Source organism: Bubalus kerabau, chromosome 22, assembly GCF_029407905.1.
Source record: "Bubalus kerabau isolate K-KA32 ecotype Philippines breed swamp buffalo chromosome 22, PCC_UOA_SB_1v2, whole genome shotgun sequence".
In the NCBI taxonomy this organism is placed as follows: Eukaryota; Metazoa; Chordata; class Mammalia; order Artiodactyla; family Bovidae; genus Bubalus; species Bubalus kerabau.
Genome location: NC_073645.1, coordinates 48,453,097 through 48,468,823, shown reverse-complemented (window position 1 = coordinate 48,468,823; position 15,727 = coordinate 48,453,097). Strand labels below are relative to the sequence as shown.

The 15,727-nt window shown below is 47.3% G+C and overlaps 1 long non-coding RNA gene across 1 annotated transcript; it reads right to left on the bottom strand.

Annotated features, from left to right (window-relative positions):
• Window positions 1-10,077: 10,077 nt before the first annotated feature.
• On the bottom strand, window positions 10,078-13,712 carry LOC129636570 (uncharacterized). Its single transcript, XR_008707007.1, has 3 exons — window positions 13,614-13,712; window positions 11,046-11,127; window positions 10,078-10,214 (listed from the first exon to the last, which is right to left on the bottom strand). It is a non-coding gene; the product is annotated as an uncharacterized LOC129636570 (long non-coding RNA).
• Between the last annotated feature and the right edge of the window lie 2,015 nt (window positions 13,713-15,727).

Genomic DNA, 15,727 nt, shown 5'->3' with positions numbered 1-15,727 from the left:
TCTCCTAGACGCTAGCAGAAACTGATGCCGATGAGTGGTGACTAGAGGGGATGAAGGCAGCTGTCACTCGGACAGATGACGTCGCGGTCCCCTTCCCCTTTCCCTTCTGTGCTTGACACAATATAACCCCCTCCCTGAATTTAGAGGCTGACCAAGGAAGAAGGGGGGAAGGAAGAGCCTGAATTAACTGGGCTTAACCTGAATAATCTAAAGTTACATTCCTAGGACTTCCCTGGCAGTCCAGTGGTTCAGACTCTGGGCTTCTAGTACAAGGAGTGGGGTTTCAATCCCTCAATGGGGAACCCTGATCCCCCATGCCAAGTGGCCAATAAAAAAGTTACATTCCTGCCACAGGTGGATAAAATTTAAGATAGAAATTAAGTTCAAGTAAGAAAACGTAAAATTATCTTTGATGCCAGAGCCTAATGGCTGGAAAAAGTGTGATCTGAGGATTATCTAATTCTTGGTTAAAAATGGTTTAGTTGATAACTTCTTTTAAGGGAAGGGTGTTGATATTACTCTTCCCTCTCTAGTTCTCAAGACAGCATCGACTCACAGTCAGTGCTTCCTTCCAGAAATCCTTATATATTTGTTTTGCTGCCTGTCTCTACCTCTCCTTACTAAATACAAACCCCATCAAGGCAGGGACCTGCTTTGCATTCTATTTAGTTGGACCCACATGGCTTCATCATCCATCAAGTCTGGTCATTCTGCATGGGGCATTCAAGGTAAACGTTGAAAGAGAATGACACGCTTATCCTCAGTGTTTGGCTCCCTCGCTGCCCCTTTTTCAGAAGCCTTGGTTTTTGGCTCCAGCAGTTGTGGTGGGGAGCCCTCCTGCATGCCAGGCTGTGCCAGGGCCTGGGAGAAGGGCAGATGAGCTAGGTGGCCTCTGTTTCAAAAAGTTTTTCTCTCATGGATGGCAGAGAGGTAAATGCCAATAAGACAGTTCCATAAACAAGATAACAGGATGTCTTCATGGTTCTGAGAGTGCTCAGAGGAGGCAGCCACTCATTCAGCCAGGGGAAACCCAGGTAGGCTTCCTAGAGGAGGAGCCCTTTGAGCTGGGCCTTGATGACTGAGTAGAAGCTTTCTAGCGGGGTATGTGGCAGTGGAGACAGAGGGCTGGAAGAGAGAACAGCATGAGGGGTGATGCAGAGGCTTGCTTTATTTTAGGGACAGCTGAAGCCTCTGGCCCAATGTGGGTAGTCCGAGTTGCCTAACCTTGGGATGCGGTTCTGACTTGAGTTTTGAAGTGTTCAAGTTTCTTCCCATTTTCCCCAATTAGATAATTACAGTTTTATGGCTGTTTTCATGACTTTAACTCAGTGCATGCCTCTGCAGATTCACAATAACCTCATATTTTACAAAGACAGCATATCTGCCCTCAGCGGAGCATGTCTCTCTGGGGATGCAGGGGAGGTCAGGACCTGCTGCCATAAAGATGGGAGTCCTCGGGGACCTTAGAAAGCTCTGTGAGCACTCCGAGGTTGTTGGAGCTGAAGGCCCAGGAACAGCTATTCATAAAGCCCTGTTTGGAGGCTCTTGAGACTAGCGGAGTAGTCTGGCTGCTTTTATGTAACCAGATCATGGCCAGGGCAGCAGGAAGGCAGGGGGTGCTAGGAAATTCCTGATCTTAGAACCAGGGTCCCTTGACTGCAGCACCCAGCCCCAGTGGAAGAGTGGACCCCCTTGACAGGTGGGCTGAAGGAGACAGAGCGGCCAGCAGGCACAGGGCTGGTGAGCCTGTGCAGGGGCTTGGAAGAGGGTAGTCTTTAGAGGAAAGGATAGCCCTTGGCCTGAGTCCCAGGAGCTGAGTGTTTGCTGGGCTGGGTGAGGCAGCATACAGTAGAGAGAGGGGAAGCTTGAGACTTGAACTGATACAGGAGGGAGATTCCCGCACCATGGGCACCCAGGAATGTTTTCTAGAGAGGTGGGATCAAAGAGGGATGTCTCCTCTTCCCTCTCTGTGAGCCAGGGGAGGTGACAGCCGGGACAGACAGGGCACGGAGTTGGTGGAGCAGGAAGAACACCCAGGAGGCCCGGGCTCCTCTCCTCTCTGCCCTGGGCCCTCCTCGTGGTGCTCAAGGCCGAACCGTCTCTTCCCTCCCCGTCCTCTCTTTCCAGCCGGCCTTGGAGTGAGGCACACAGGACCAAGCCAGGATGTCTGGACTTGTGCCTGCTTCACCAGTCATTGCCAGGGTAGTGCTGAGAAAACATGAGAACATCTCAAGCCTCAGTCTCCCCAGTTGCAAAGTGGAGCTGCAGTGTCCGATAACGAGAGTCAGCGCTCAGAGTTTGTGTCCCTTTATCATTGGCTGCTTTGGGAGTTCCCCACGACTCCTGTTTCTGCTGTCTGTCCCCTTGGACAAGGGCCCAAACATGGGAGGGGTGGGGGAAGGAACTGGAGAAACAGAGGTGCTGGGAAAGACAGGAACCTTCTGGTTTCTGCACAGCTTTCTCAGGTGGTTTGCCTGGGACGTTGCTGACGTGAAGCCAGCGGACCTCCATGCTTGTTCTCCTGTGCTCTGAGCTCAGCGGGGATGGGAAGGCCAGTGTGAGAGGGGAGACTCCCCTCCAGGGGCGCTGTGCTCTGCCTGCTGCCTGTCCTCCACACTCACTCCTTGCCTTTGCCCACCTCACTCTCTGCTTCTCCAAATCCTGTCAAAGATACTGAGACTCTCATGGCCCTGGGCCTCTGCCCCTGCTAGGCTCTCCCCATCCTCCCCCTGTCAGCCCCTGTCCTTCCCCCCGCCCTGCGTTCCCAGGTACCAGTCTGGAAACCTGAAGATTTCCTTTCCCTGTTTGGATAGCACTGCCTCCAGGAGGTCTTCCTTGCGGACACCCTTCGCTCTTCCAAGTCATAAACCCCTTATCTGGGCCATAGTACCTGGCCTTTCCCTACTGATGCCTTTGTCACACAGATCATCCTTTGTTGTTGTTGCTGTTCAGTCACTGTATCGTGTCCAATTCTTTGCAACCCCATAGACTGTAGCCTGCCAAGCTCCTCTGTTCATGGGCATTCTCCAGGAAAGAATGTTGGAGTGGGTTGCCATGGTCTCCGCTAGGGGATCTTCCAAACCCAGGGATCGAGCCCAGGTCTCCTGCATTGCAGGCAGGTTCTTTACCATCTGAGCCTCCAGGGAAGCCCTTTTATCTCTAATCATTGTTGTTCAGTCACTCATTCGGGTCTTTTGTGACCCCATGGACTGCAAAACACCAGGCTTCCCTGTCCTTCACCATCTCCCAAAGCTTGCTCAAACTCAGGTCCATTGTGTCTGTGATGCCATCCAACATCTCATTCTCTGTCATCCCCTTTTCCTCTGCCTTCAAACTTTCCCAGCATCGGGGTCTTTTCTAATGAGTTTGCTCTTTGCATTTGCAGGTGGCCGAAGTATTGGAGATTCAGCTTCAGCATCATTTCTTCCAATGAATATTCAGGATTGATTTCTTTAGGATTGATTGGTTTGATCTCCTTGCAGTCCAAGGGACTCTCAAGAGTCTTCTCCAATACCACAGTTCAAAAGCATCAATTCTTCAGTGCTCAGTCTTCTTTATGTTCCAAATCTCACATCCATACTGGACTACTAGAAAAACCATAGCTTTGACTCGACATACTTTGTTGACAAAATAATGTCTCTGCTTTTTAATATGCTGTCTAGGTTTGTAAAAGCTTTCCTTCCAAGGAGCAAGCATCTTTTCGTTTCATAGCTGCAGTCACCTTTTGCAGTGACTTTGGAACCTAAGAAAATAAAGTCTATCACTGTTTCTATTGTTTCCCCATCTATTTGCCATGAAGTGATGGAACCAGATGCCATGATCTTAGTTTTCTGAATGTTGAGTTTTAAGCCAGCTTTTTCAGTCTCCTCTTTCACTTTCATCAAGAGGATCTTTAGTTCCTCTTAGCTTTCTGTCATAAGGGTGGTGTCATCTGTGTATCTGAGGTTATTGATGTTTCTCCCGGCAATCTTGATTCCAGCTTCTATTTCATCCAGCCTGGCACTTTGTAAGATGTACTCTGCATATAAGTTAAATAAGCAGGGTGACAATATACAGCCTTGACATACTCCTTTTCCAATTTTGAACCAATCTGATGTTCCATGTCCAGTTCTAACTACTGCTTCTTGACCTGCATACAGGTTTCTCAGAAGGCAAGTAAGGTGGTATGCCCATCTCTTTGAGAATTTTCCACAGTTTGTTGTGATCCACACAGTCAAAGACTTTAGCATAGTCCATGAAGCAGAAGTAGATGTTTTTCTGGAATTCTCTTGCTTTTTGTATGATCCAATGAATATTGGCAATTTAATCTCTAATTACTATGCCTTTTCTAAATCCAGATTGAACATCTGGAAGTTCTGGGTTCATGTACTGTTGAAGCCTGGCTTAGAGAATTTTGAGCATTACTTTGCAAGCGTGTGAGATGAGTGCAATTGTGTGGTAGTTTGAGCATTCTTTGGCATTGCCTTTCTTTGGGATTGGAATGAAAACTGACATTTTCCAGTCCTGTGGCCACTGCTGAGTTTTCCAAATTTGCTGGTTTATTGAGTGTAGCACTTTCACAGCATCATCTTTTAGGATTTGAAATAAGTTAGCTATAATTCTATTATGTCCACTAGCTTTGTTCATAGTGATGCTTCTTAAGGCCCACTTGACTTCACACTCCAGGATGCCTGGCTCTAGGTGAGTGATCACACCATCGTGGTTATCTGGGTCATTAAGACCTCTTTTGTATGTTTTTCTGTATTCTTGCCACCTCTTCTTTTTACTCCTAGGTATGTACGCAAAAGGTACATGAAATAGGTGGTGGTGGTGGTGTTTTAAACTGAAGTATAGTTGATTTACAATGTTGGGTTAGTTTTTGGTATATACCAAAGTATGTATATACATGGGGCTTCCCTGGTTGCTCAGATGGTAAAGAATCCACCTGCAGGGCAGGAAGCCCAGGTTCAGCCTCTGAGCTGAGAAGCTCCCCTGGAGAATGGAGAAGGGAATGGCTACTCACTCCAGTATTCTTGTCTGGAGAATTCCAAGGACAGAGAAGCTGGATGGGCTACAGTCTGGGGTTGTAAAGAGTTGGCCATGACTGAGCAGCTAACACACATATACACATGCTATATATTACATAATTCAGTTGTATATATAATATAGACATGTGTTCTTTTTATATTATGTTCTTTTCCATTGTGGTCAGTCATGGAATGTTGACGATAGTCCGCTGTGCTGCACGATAGGGCCCTGGTGTTTGTCCATCCTCTATAACACTTTGCCTCTGCTGGTGTCAATCTATCACCCCCAGCCCCTCCCCTTGACAACCACAAGTCTGTTTTTATGTCTGTGAGTCTGTTTCCATTTCCTAGATACGTTCATTTATGTCATATTTTATAGTCCACACATAAGTGTGGTATGTGTCATTCTTTTTCTGACGTGCTTCACTTAGTGTGATAATCTCTAGGCCCGTCCATGCTGCTGCAGATGGCGTTATCTCATTCTTTTTTATGACTGAGTAATATTCCGTTGCACCTGTGTACCGTGTCTTCTTTATCCACTCATCTGTCGGTGGACACTGAGTTTGTTTCCATGTCTTGGCTATTGCGAATGGTGCTGCTGTGAGCACAGGTGAGCATGAATCTTTTTGAATTAGAGTTTTCTTCTGACATATGCCCTGGAGGTAAGATTGCTGGGTTCTATGGCAACTCTGATTTTATCCCACAGCGTCCTTGAAGCCCCTCCCGCTCTAGTTCCCACCGGCAGGGATAACTTCCACTGGGGTCTCTAGCCCTGAATGTTGCCTCCATCCTGGGTCCTGCAGTCACCAAGCAGGTACCAGCCTGCCGGATATAATATCCAAAGCCTGAAGGGGTTGCTGGGTCTCCAGTATGGCCCCTGCCTGTGGGGGATCTGGCCCGGAGCAGCGCTGAGAACAACCGCCGGCTTCTTATGTTGCCCGCGGTTCTCCGGGTGCCACTCGAGCTGCGCGGCACAGTGCCCCTTGCTGTCACTCAGGCTCCCTGGGCGCTTTTCATCCTCTTAAAATGCTACTCACAGGAGACAGGGCTTTGCCTTCGAAGGCTGCTCTTTCATGTTAAATCACCCGGAAGCAGCTTGAATATTGATAGCTGTTATTGCAGAAACCTAGAACATGACACAGATTTTTTTTTTCATCCCTGTTTTGGAGGCAGCCTTTACTAGGAAACCCTCTTGGCAAACACCTGTCACATCCCTGCCCATGGGTCTTCGGCTTGGGTTCAGGTCACAGACAGAGCAGGGGTTCAGGTGCTTGTTTGTAAGCAACAGAAACGAACATCAGCTGGCTTGATACCCAGAAAGGCATTTGCTGGGAGGGTGTTGGGCAGCGCACAGACAGATGCAGAGCTGAAGACCCGGCGTCACAGGGGCTGCTGCATAGAACTAGGGGGCGGGGAACGGATGGCCTCTGCCAGGAGCAGCGGTAGCTGGGCACTGGGGCTTGGGGCAGGGGCTCAGCTGGTGATCCTGGCATCACCGCTACTATGCTGGAGGGGGATATTCCAAAGGCCAAGTGTGGTGCTACTGCAGGAGGGGAATGGGTGTGGGCAGGTAAACACGTGTGCGTCCACGCTGTGCTCTGATGCTGTAAGAATCGCCTTCCACGAGTCTCCACTCTGGAAATACTCTAGCATTTAGCTGGGGATTCATGCAGCATCCCTGCAGGAGTCCTATGGAGACATCCAGCAAGGAAAGACTTAAGGAGCACCATCCAGGGTCTTTCCTAAGGCTTCCCACCAATGCACACATCTTGGGGGAGCTGGTTGATCCTACAGAACCAGTATCGGGGGCTGGGTGGGCTCAGAGTGCATGTCAGCACATTTCCTTGGTGGCTTTCCTGTACATTTTATCTTGGACCCAGTTTTCCCTTGAGGCTTTTTGATTTCTAGAGCAATGTGCTGGCTACTCTCTGATGCTGTAAGAATTGCCTTCCGTGAGTCTCCACTTGTGAAGCAAACCCCGTCCAAAGACGGGGGACTGAAGACAGGGAGGTATGATGGGACAGGAGAGGAGCTAAAGAGAGTGGGCACATTTGGGCCAGCAATCAGGGGGCCCTTCATGGTGGCCAAAGCAGTTTTCTCTATTGGTAGCAAAAGCTGAACTCTGTGTCATTTTCAAACTCGTGTAAAAATGGAGACTTCTTTTTAAAGGGTGGTAAATAAATAATAACACATAGTGTTTATTGAGTGCTTCATCCCTGCACTTTATTCTGGTAGCTCTAAATTGTGGAGGCTTTCTACTCCACTCCTAGTTTTGTGGGTCAGGAAAAGGATGCACAGAGACATCCGGAAACTTGCCCATGGCCACGCGGCAGGTGGCGGTGGAGCTGGAGGGAGTCCAGGTGACCTGCTGGCAGAGCCGGCCTCCCGACCCTGTGCTGCCTCCAATTTGTTGACACAGGGTTTTTACAGATGGTGAAAGAGCTGCCAGCGTGGGCAATGTGGTCATGTCCTTGTGGTTTTGTTCAATTCCATCCTATTAGGACAGCATTTACTAAGAGCCAGGCACCAGGGGGGCAAAGGTGACTGAAACACAGTCTTTGTTTTCAAAGTGTCAGTTCTGGGTAGGGCTAGAGAAAAGAAAACCTACAATGCTGATATCATAGCATAAAGCACGTGTGTTCTCAGCCAGAGGCCCTTTCTGTGGGGCATGCAGCAGTGGGTAGGACTCAGGTGGAATCAAGGAGGGCTCCAGGGAGAAGGTGACCATCGAGCTGGGTCTTGATGGGTGAGGAAGAGTTCAGCAGGTAGACAGGTTGTGAGAAGAGGGGAAGGGACTGGACGTGGCAGGTGGGAGACATGTGTGCCAGTGTCTGAAGCTTGCGGAATCCAGGCCAAGTGGTCCAGGGAGGACTGAATGGGGATAGGTGGGAGGAGAATGGGGAAGGGAAGGGGTTAGAGGTAGAAGAATGGCTGGAATGAGATGGCAAAGTTCAGCCAGGCTGTAGAGTCCTGGATACATTCCCAGGCTTGTCCGTTATCTTGTGTGTTAGTTTTCTGTGGCTGCTGTAACAAATTATCATGGCTTTAGTGGCTTAAACAGTACAGTTTTTTAGCTTATGTCTCTGGATGTCAGAAGCCAGAAATGGTTTTGGCTGAAACCAAAGGTTGGAGGCAGGGCACACTCCTTCTGGAGGCTCTGGGGGGAGTTTGTTTTCTTGCCTTTTCCAGCTACTAGGGGTGCCCACTTTCCTCCTGGCCCCTTCCTGAATCTTCAAAGCCAGCAACTGAGGGTAGCATCCTCAAGCTATCTCTCCAGTTCTGTTTTCTACTTTTAAGGTCTCTTGTGATTATATTGGGCTTATCCAAGAAATCCAGAATGGTTTCCCCATTTTAACATGAGATGATTGGGCTTAGTTGCTCAGTCGTGGACAACTCTTTGTGACCCCATGGACTATAGCCCGCCAGGCTCCTCTGTCCATGGAATTCTCCAGACAAGGATATTGGAGTGGGTTGCTATTTCCTTTTTTTTTTTCCCCACTGTATATATATTTATATTTAAATTGTAATAATACATTATTCTACACATATATTCTATACAATTATGTACATATATAATACAGGGATTTCTAAAGGATAAGAAAAAATATATATGAAAGTCTTTTGTTTTTTCTACATTCTAGGGGTTCATCTTGTATAACTTAGCACATATCCAGTCTCCTGTGGCAACCACGAACCTAGACCATGGGTCAGCATCTATGGTCTGCAGATAAAATCAAATGTGACAGGTTTAAAAAATAAAGTTTTACTGAAACCATGCACATTTTTTTACATAGTGTCAATGGCTGCTTTCGTACTACAAAAATGAGTACTGAACAAATGCCCATATGGTCCGCAAAGCCCTATTTCCTTCTCCAGTGAGATGATTAGCAACAACAATTCCACCCACCACCTAAATTCCCTTAGCAGTATAACCTGACATCCTCAGAGGTGCAGGGGATTAGGAGGTGAACACCGTTGGGGGCATCATTCTGTCCACTGCCTATTGAATCACTGAAAGTTCTTAACCTGTAGAGTAACATATCAGAATTTGAGAATGATGATCTTGAAACAAGTTTAAAAACAGGATCATGAATTCCTTTTTATGTCCCTCCTGGTGGACAAGGCATAATTAGTTTTCCCTATTCTTATGTTAAAGTCTCTTTATGACATTTACAGAAAAACAAGGAATGGCAAGGTTGGAAGTTTACGTTGTGATGTTTATTTACCTGTATTTTCTTCATATTTATTTATATTTTGCCTCAGACCACAAAGGACTTGATATAACTTCCCAAAATGCAAGCAATATACAATGCTGGAATAAATAGTTGGAAACAGGAAAACAAAAATTTAAAGTAGGAAAAAATGAAGGGGGAGGGTTAGTTCATTGCTGACTGAGATGGTTCACAAACTAGCTGCAAGCTTCCTAGTGCACAAAGCAAATAGAGAAACAAGGTCAGTTATAAAATTCACAGCAGCAGTAAGATAAATGCAGGTGAGTGGTTTAGCAGATGCTCAAACACCTTTGGCTGACACCTGAGAATTTCCGCTGTGGGCCCTCACAGCAATAGTGTATGTTGATGCAAACTTTGTCCTTGCAAGAGCTCTAGTGGAGACAGTAATGACTTCTCTACGAATGGCAGTTTCACACCGTGTCTCTTAATGCAAGTAGACGACCCAGTACCAAAGTACCTTTTAGTGAAAGATACCACAAAGACTGTGGGGGTGGAGGGTGGTTTCAGGTATCTATTGCTGCATTGTTGTTTAGTTGCTAAGTCAACTCCATGGACTGTAGCCCACCGGGCTCCTCTGTCCATGGTATATCCAACGCAAGAATATTGGAGTGGGTTGCCATTTGCTTCTCCAGGGGATCGTCCCAACCCAGGGATCAAACCCACAACTCCTGCATCGGTAGGCACTGGCAGATGGATTCTTTACAACTGAGCCACCAGGGAAGCCCCACTACTGCATTAAAATCCATCAAACTTAGTGACTTGACACAACAATTTATTATTTTTCCTGAGTCTGCCGACTGATTGGGTTCAGCTGGACAGTGACGGAGTCGCATCTGCTGGAGCTGCGTCATCCACAAGCTTGGCTGAGATGAGCATCCCACGTGGCTCCCTCACTTGGCTGCTGATGGTGCTGGCTGTCAGCTGGGGGCTCAGCTGGGCTGTCAACTGGGATGCTTCAGTTCTCAGAATACGGCTGCTGGGGGCCAAGAGAACCATTCTAACAGTGAGGGGACAGCTGCAGACATTTTGAGATATGTAGACATTCCAAGGTCCAGCCTTGGAAGTTTCACAGTGCTACTTTCTCCACATTCTGCTGGCCAAACCAGATTACTGGGAAAGCTCACATTCAAGGGAGTGGGAAACTGACTCCACTGCTTGATGGCAGAAATGGCAAGGAACAGGGAGCCATTTTTAACCCACCAAGTGGCCAAAACAATGACCAGATGCACAGGTGCCTGATAAGCTGACTTGATGCAGGGGTGAAGTTTGGAAAAGCTTAAGGAATGTATGGACTGGACTGATGATAGAGCTGAAGCTCCAATACTTTGGCCTCCTGATGTGAAAAGCTGACTCATTGGAGAAGACTCTGATGCTGGGAAGGACTGAGGGCAGGAGAAGGGGGTGACGGAGGATGGGAGGGTTGGATGGCACCACTGACTCAATAGACATGAGTTTGAGCAAATTCTGGTAGATGGGGAAGGACAGGGAAGCCTGGCGTGCTGCAGTTCATGGGGTCACAAAGAGTTGGACATGACTGGGCAAATGAACAATAAGGAATGGATGGGCTGCCTCAACATCTCTTTCCAGCAATTCCCATATATATCAGATACTGAAAATCGTGTTCTTGATAAAGATCAAAGTTAACAAATATTTTTCACCTGTGGTATCTCAGTAAGTCACATAGCTAAGTGCCCAGAGTATGGACCAATGATACAGGTGACCAGGAAGTGGAACGTCCCTGCTCAGAGGGTCAAGGTGCAGGATTTGGGGAGAGAATGTCAGTGGTCACCCACCCCAGATTACTCACCTGCGTGTATCATGGCCAGCAAGCATTAAATGACATCGTGGGTCATCCCAACCAACTGGCCATCACTGGGCACCATATCCACCTGGTGGAAGGAAGACGTGGCTTAGAGGGTGAGACCAGTGGCTTAAAATCATGCTTATGAGGGAAGCTCCTGTTCCTTTCAGTGACACCATGCTCTTGGGTCATGTTTCATTTGTATGTGGTTTTAAAAGAAGTTGCAAAAAATTTTATGAAAAATCCCAACATCCCTCTACCAAGATTCGCCAACTGTTTACATTTTGCCCCCATTTATCATTTTCTTTTTTTTAATTACATATTTTTAATTCAAGTTTGGTTGATTTACTTGAATTAAGTAAATTGGCTGATTTCAGATGTACAGCACAGTGATTCAGTTATATATATATATATACTTTTCCAGATTCTTTTCCCTTATAGGTCATTATCAAATATTGAATATAGTTCTGTGTTATGCAGTAGGTCCTAGTTATCTACCTGATATATAATAGTGTGTATATGTTAATCTCAGTCTCCTAATTTATCCTTCCCATTCTTTCCCCCTTTGGTAACCATAAGCTTGTTTTCTATGTCTGTGGGCCTATTTCTGCTTTGCAAATAAGTTCATTTGTATCTTTTTTTTCTTTTAGATTCTGCATACGAGCGATATTATATGATATTTGTTTCTGACATACTTCAGTTAGGGATCATCTCTAGGTTATCTATGTTGCTGACAATGGTATTATTTCATTATTTTTTAATCACTGAGTAATATCCCATTGTATATAGGTGCCATAGCTTCTTTATCCATTCAGCTATTGATGGAAATTTAGGTGGCTTCCCTGTCTTGGCTCTTGTAAAGAGTGCTGCAATGAACATTGGGCTGCATGTATTTTTTAAACTTAGAGTTTTCTCTGGATATATGCCCCGGGGTGGGATTGCAGGATCTATCATTATCTTGCTATCTACAGTATTTTTCCTGAGCTGTAATGAAAGTATGTTGAAGAAATCATTCCCCATTACTTCTAAATGCTTCAGGGTGTATTTCCTAAAAACATCTTCACATTACTATTATCAAATACATATATACCACCTATGCTTATATTTATTTGTATGTCTATGCTGTGTATGTGTACATATGCATATGTAACACATACCCACATTTATGTGTACTTATATATGCACCGACTCAATGGACATGGGTTTGGGGGAACTCCGGGAGTTGGTGATGGACAGGGAGGCCTGGCGTGCTGCGATTCATAGGGTCGCAAAGAGTCGGACATGACTGAGCGGCTGAACTGAACTGATATATGCATGAGATTATAATGACCACTCTGATTCCAATCCAGTACCACAGGGCACTCTCTGGTTTTGTTCCTTTCCATGTCTGTAACCTCTTCTCCACTAGCTGGATGCTGGCTCGGTGTGACCTCTGGCTCCTCAGTGCCTCCCAGCTCTGATGCATTTTGGTCTCACCTGTGTGTGCTGTGTCTGGCCCTTAGCTGAGGACTGGCGGGGGAGGGTTCTCTGCACAGTTCCCTGCTTCCTAGCATAATCCCTTCCAATGTCCAGCTGTTTTTAGCAGCCCCAACGTCTGCCCAGCAGGACCAGCCCCCTGTGTGGGAGGTGACCTGCCCCCAGCAAATGAGCAGCTGCTCCTGAGATACCTGGTGTGTCTCTTCCCTTAGGGGTTGTTCTTCTACACTGCTCATTGCCTAGAACCTCAAAACCATTGCTACATACGTTTTATTCAGTTTTATATACAATTTTTGTCTTAGTCTTGTCAAACCTGAGGAACTCGGCGTTGGTACAACGCCATGAATGAAGCTACAGACTTACCTGAGTTTCCTCAGGGTTTCTAATGTCTTCATTCTGTCCCTGGATCTAATCCAGGATCCCGCACGCATTTAGTTCTCAGGTCTTGCTAGCCTCCTCCAGTCTGTGACACTTTGTCAGTCCTTCCTTGACCTTTGTACTCCTGAAGAGTAACGATCAGTCATGATGTAGAATGTCCCTCAACTTGATGTTCTCTGACGTTTTCTCATTATCAGGTGGAAGAGATGGAGTTGGGGGATGCGCACCACAGTGCTCACGTGCCCTCCTCGTCATGTCGTGTTAGGGGACACTTGACACAACGTGACTCGGTACCAGTGGAGTTAAATTAGCTTCATCTTTGATTGAGGCTGTGTCTGCTCACTTGGTCCACTCCACAGCTACCATTTCCCCTTTCCTATCCTCTATTCACTAAGGGAATCTCATTGTCAGGACTGTGGGCTTCCAGGTGGTGCTAATGGTAAAGAATCCGCCTGCCAATGCAGGAGACATGAAGGACATGGGTTTGATTCCTGGGTCAGGAAGATCCACTGGAGGAGGGCATGGCAACCCACTCCAGTATTCTTGCCTGGAGAATCCCATGGACAGAGGAGCCCAGCGGGCTACAGTCCATAGGGTCACAAAGAGTCAGACACAAATGAAGTGACTTAGCATGCACGCACCTTGATCGGATAAAGCAGAGAGGCACAGAGGACCCTCGTAACTCTACCTCCTCCTTGCCTCCCTTGGTGAAGTCAGTACCTGAGCAGTGATTCTCAACGCAGGCTGCACACCTGGGGACGCCTGGGTCTCTTTCTGAGGACAGTGGCTCAAATGTGGTTTCCAGGCCAGCAGCATCAGTGTCCCCAGGGAACTTGTGACAGGAAGAAATGCAATTTCTTAGCCTCCAACTCTGAAAAGGTGGGGCCAGCCACCTGAATTTTAACAAGCCCTCCAGGTGGTTCTGATTCACGAGATAAAGAACCCATCTTTGAGGTTCTGATGTCACTGGTCCTGGGTGTGACCCAATTGTCAGGAGTTTTGAAGCATCTCCGGTGATCCTGGTGTGCAGCTGAGGTTGTGAATGACTCGTGGGGCCATGTGCTCATTTCAGGGCTCGCTTCTCCAGCACACTGGACTCCTGCAGGCTGCTCCTCTTCTGAATAATGGCTTTTCCAATTGTTTGTGGCAGATTTTTCTTCATCTCTCTAATCTGTATTATAAAAGAGTAGAAATGTAATTTCCCAGTTAGCTTATATTTTACATGAAAAATGGTTAGTTTGAATCAGACAAAAGGGAAGACATCTTTCAAAGGGTAATGACCCCTGTTTAGTCAAATGGCAGCTTTCCCATTTCATTGCAAGAGAAGGGAACAATTCATTTCTCCTAAATTGCTTTCCTTCAGGCCATCTTCCTCCCTACAAAGGAGCACATCTAAGAAAACCGAGAGCGGGTAAAAAGGAGCCTTCCAGCCTCAGGACCCTCTGGTCTCAGTTCTCTTCATTCTTGGTGTGAGTGAGAACGCCGGTGTTCCTGGAGCTCTGGGGGCATGTCTGAGGTTGGAAGCAGAAATTGTCTTAAGGTGGGAACCGCCCACGTGTGGCACCACTTTGCATTGGAAACTTGGAGTGTCCTCCGTGCTGGTCGGATGGAGGCTTTCTGGGCCTCGGCACCAATGAGAATGGAGGCAGGATAACCGTGGTTGCCGGGGACTGTCCTGCATGTTGTCGGGTGACCAGCTGGATCCCTGGCCTCCGCTCACCAGATGCCCCAGCCTGTCCCCCCAGCTTTTGATAAATACAGATGTCTCTCGATGTTGCCAACTGTTCCCCGGGGTAGGGGGAGGATGCAGACTGGTCCCCAGTCACAAGCCACTTCCCTGGCCTCCTTCCCTCTTGGCCCTGCTGGCTCTGCCCTGGGAGCGGTATCCAGCTCCCAGTTTCCAAGCCCACCCTGCTCAGAGTCTGCACCCCCACCTGTTTGACTTCTTCTTTGGTCTCTGCTGCAGCTCCCCATGCTCTGTCTTGCGATGCACTCCAACCAGGTCACCTCTGACTGTGAGGGACAGCCAGGTGGCCTCACCAGTCTGTGAGCAGACTTCAGTCCTCAGGCTCAGAGGACTTGGAGAACACCAGAGACCCAGGCGTGGGGGCCTGGAGGAGCCATCTGCGTGTCCTTCGCTTTGTAGTCTTGCTGGCTGTGTGTGCTGCAGTGTCTTTTATGTCCACTTATACTTTTATGTGAGTTTATTGCTGGGTTCCAGACAGATATATCTCCCCCATCATATAAATATGTGTTCAGTTCAGTTCAGCTGCTCAGTCATGTCCAACTCTTTTTGACCGCATGGACTACAGCATGCCAGGCTTCCCTGTCCATCACCAACTCCCGGAGTTCACTCAGACTCACGTCCATTGAGTCAGTGATGCCATCCAACCATCTCATCCTCTGTCGTCCCCTTCTCCTCCCGCCTTCAGTCTTTCCCAGCATCAGGGTCTTTTCTAATGAGTCAGCTCTTTGTGGCCTAAGTATTGGAGTTTAAGCTTCAACATCAGTCCTTCCAATGAATATTCAGGACTGATTTCCTTTATGATAGACTGGTTTGATATCCTTGCAGTCCAAGGGACTCTCAAGAGTCTTCTCCAACACCACAGTTCAAAAGCATCAATTCTTTGGTGCTCAGCTTTCTTTATAGTCCTACTCTCACATCCATATATGACCACTGGAAAAACCATAGCCTTGACTAGACGGACCTTTGTTGGCAGAGTAATGTGTGTTACCTCTTCTTGAAGAGGGTTTCCTTTGATTAGACTCGGCAGCTTAACAGAATCAAATCTTCAGCGTCCAAAAGCATTCCAAAAAGCATATCTTTCTTCCCA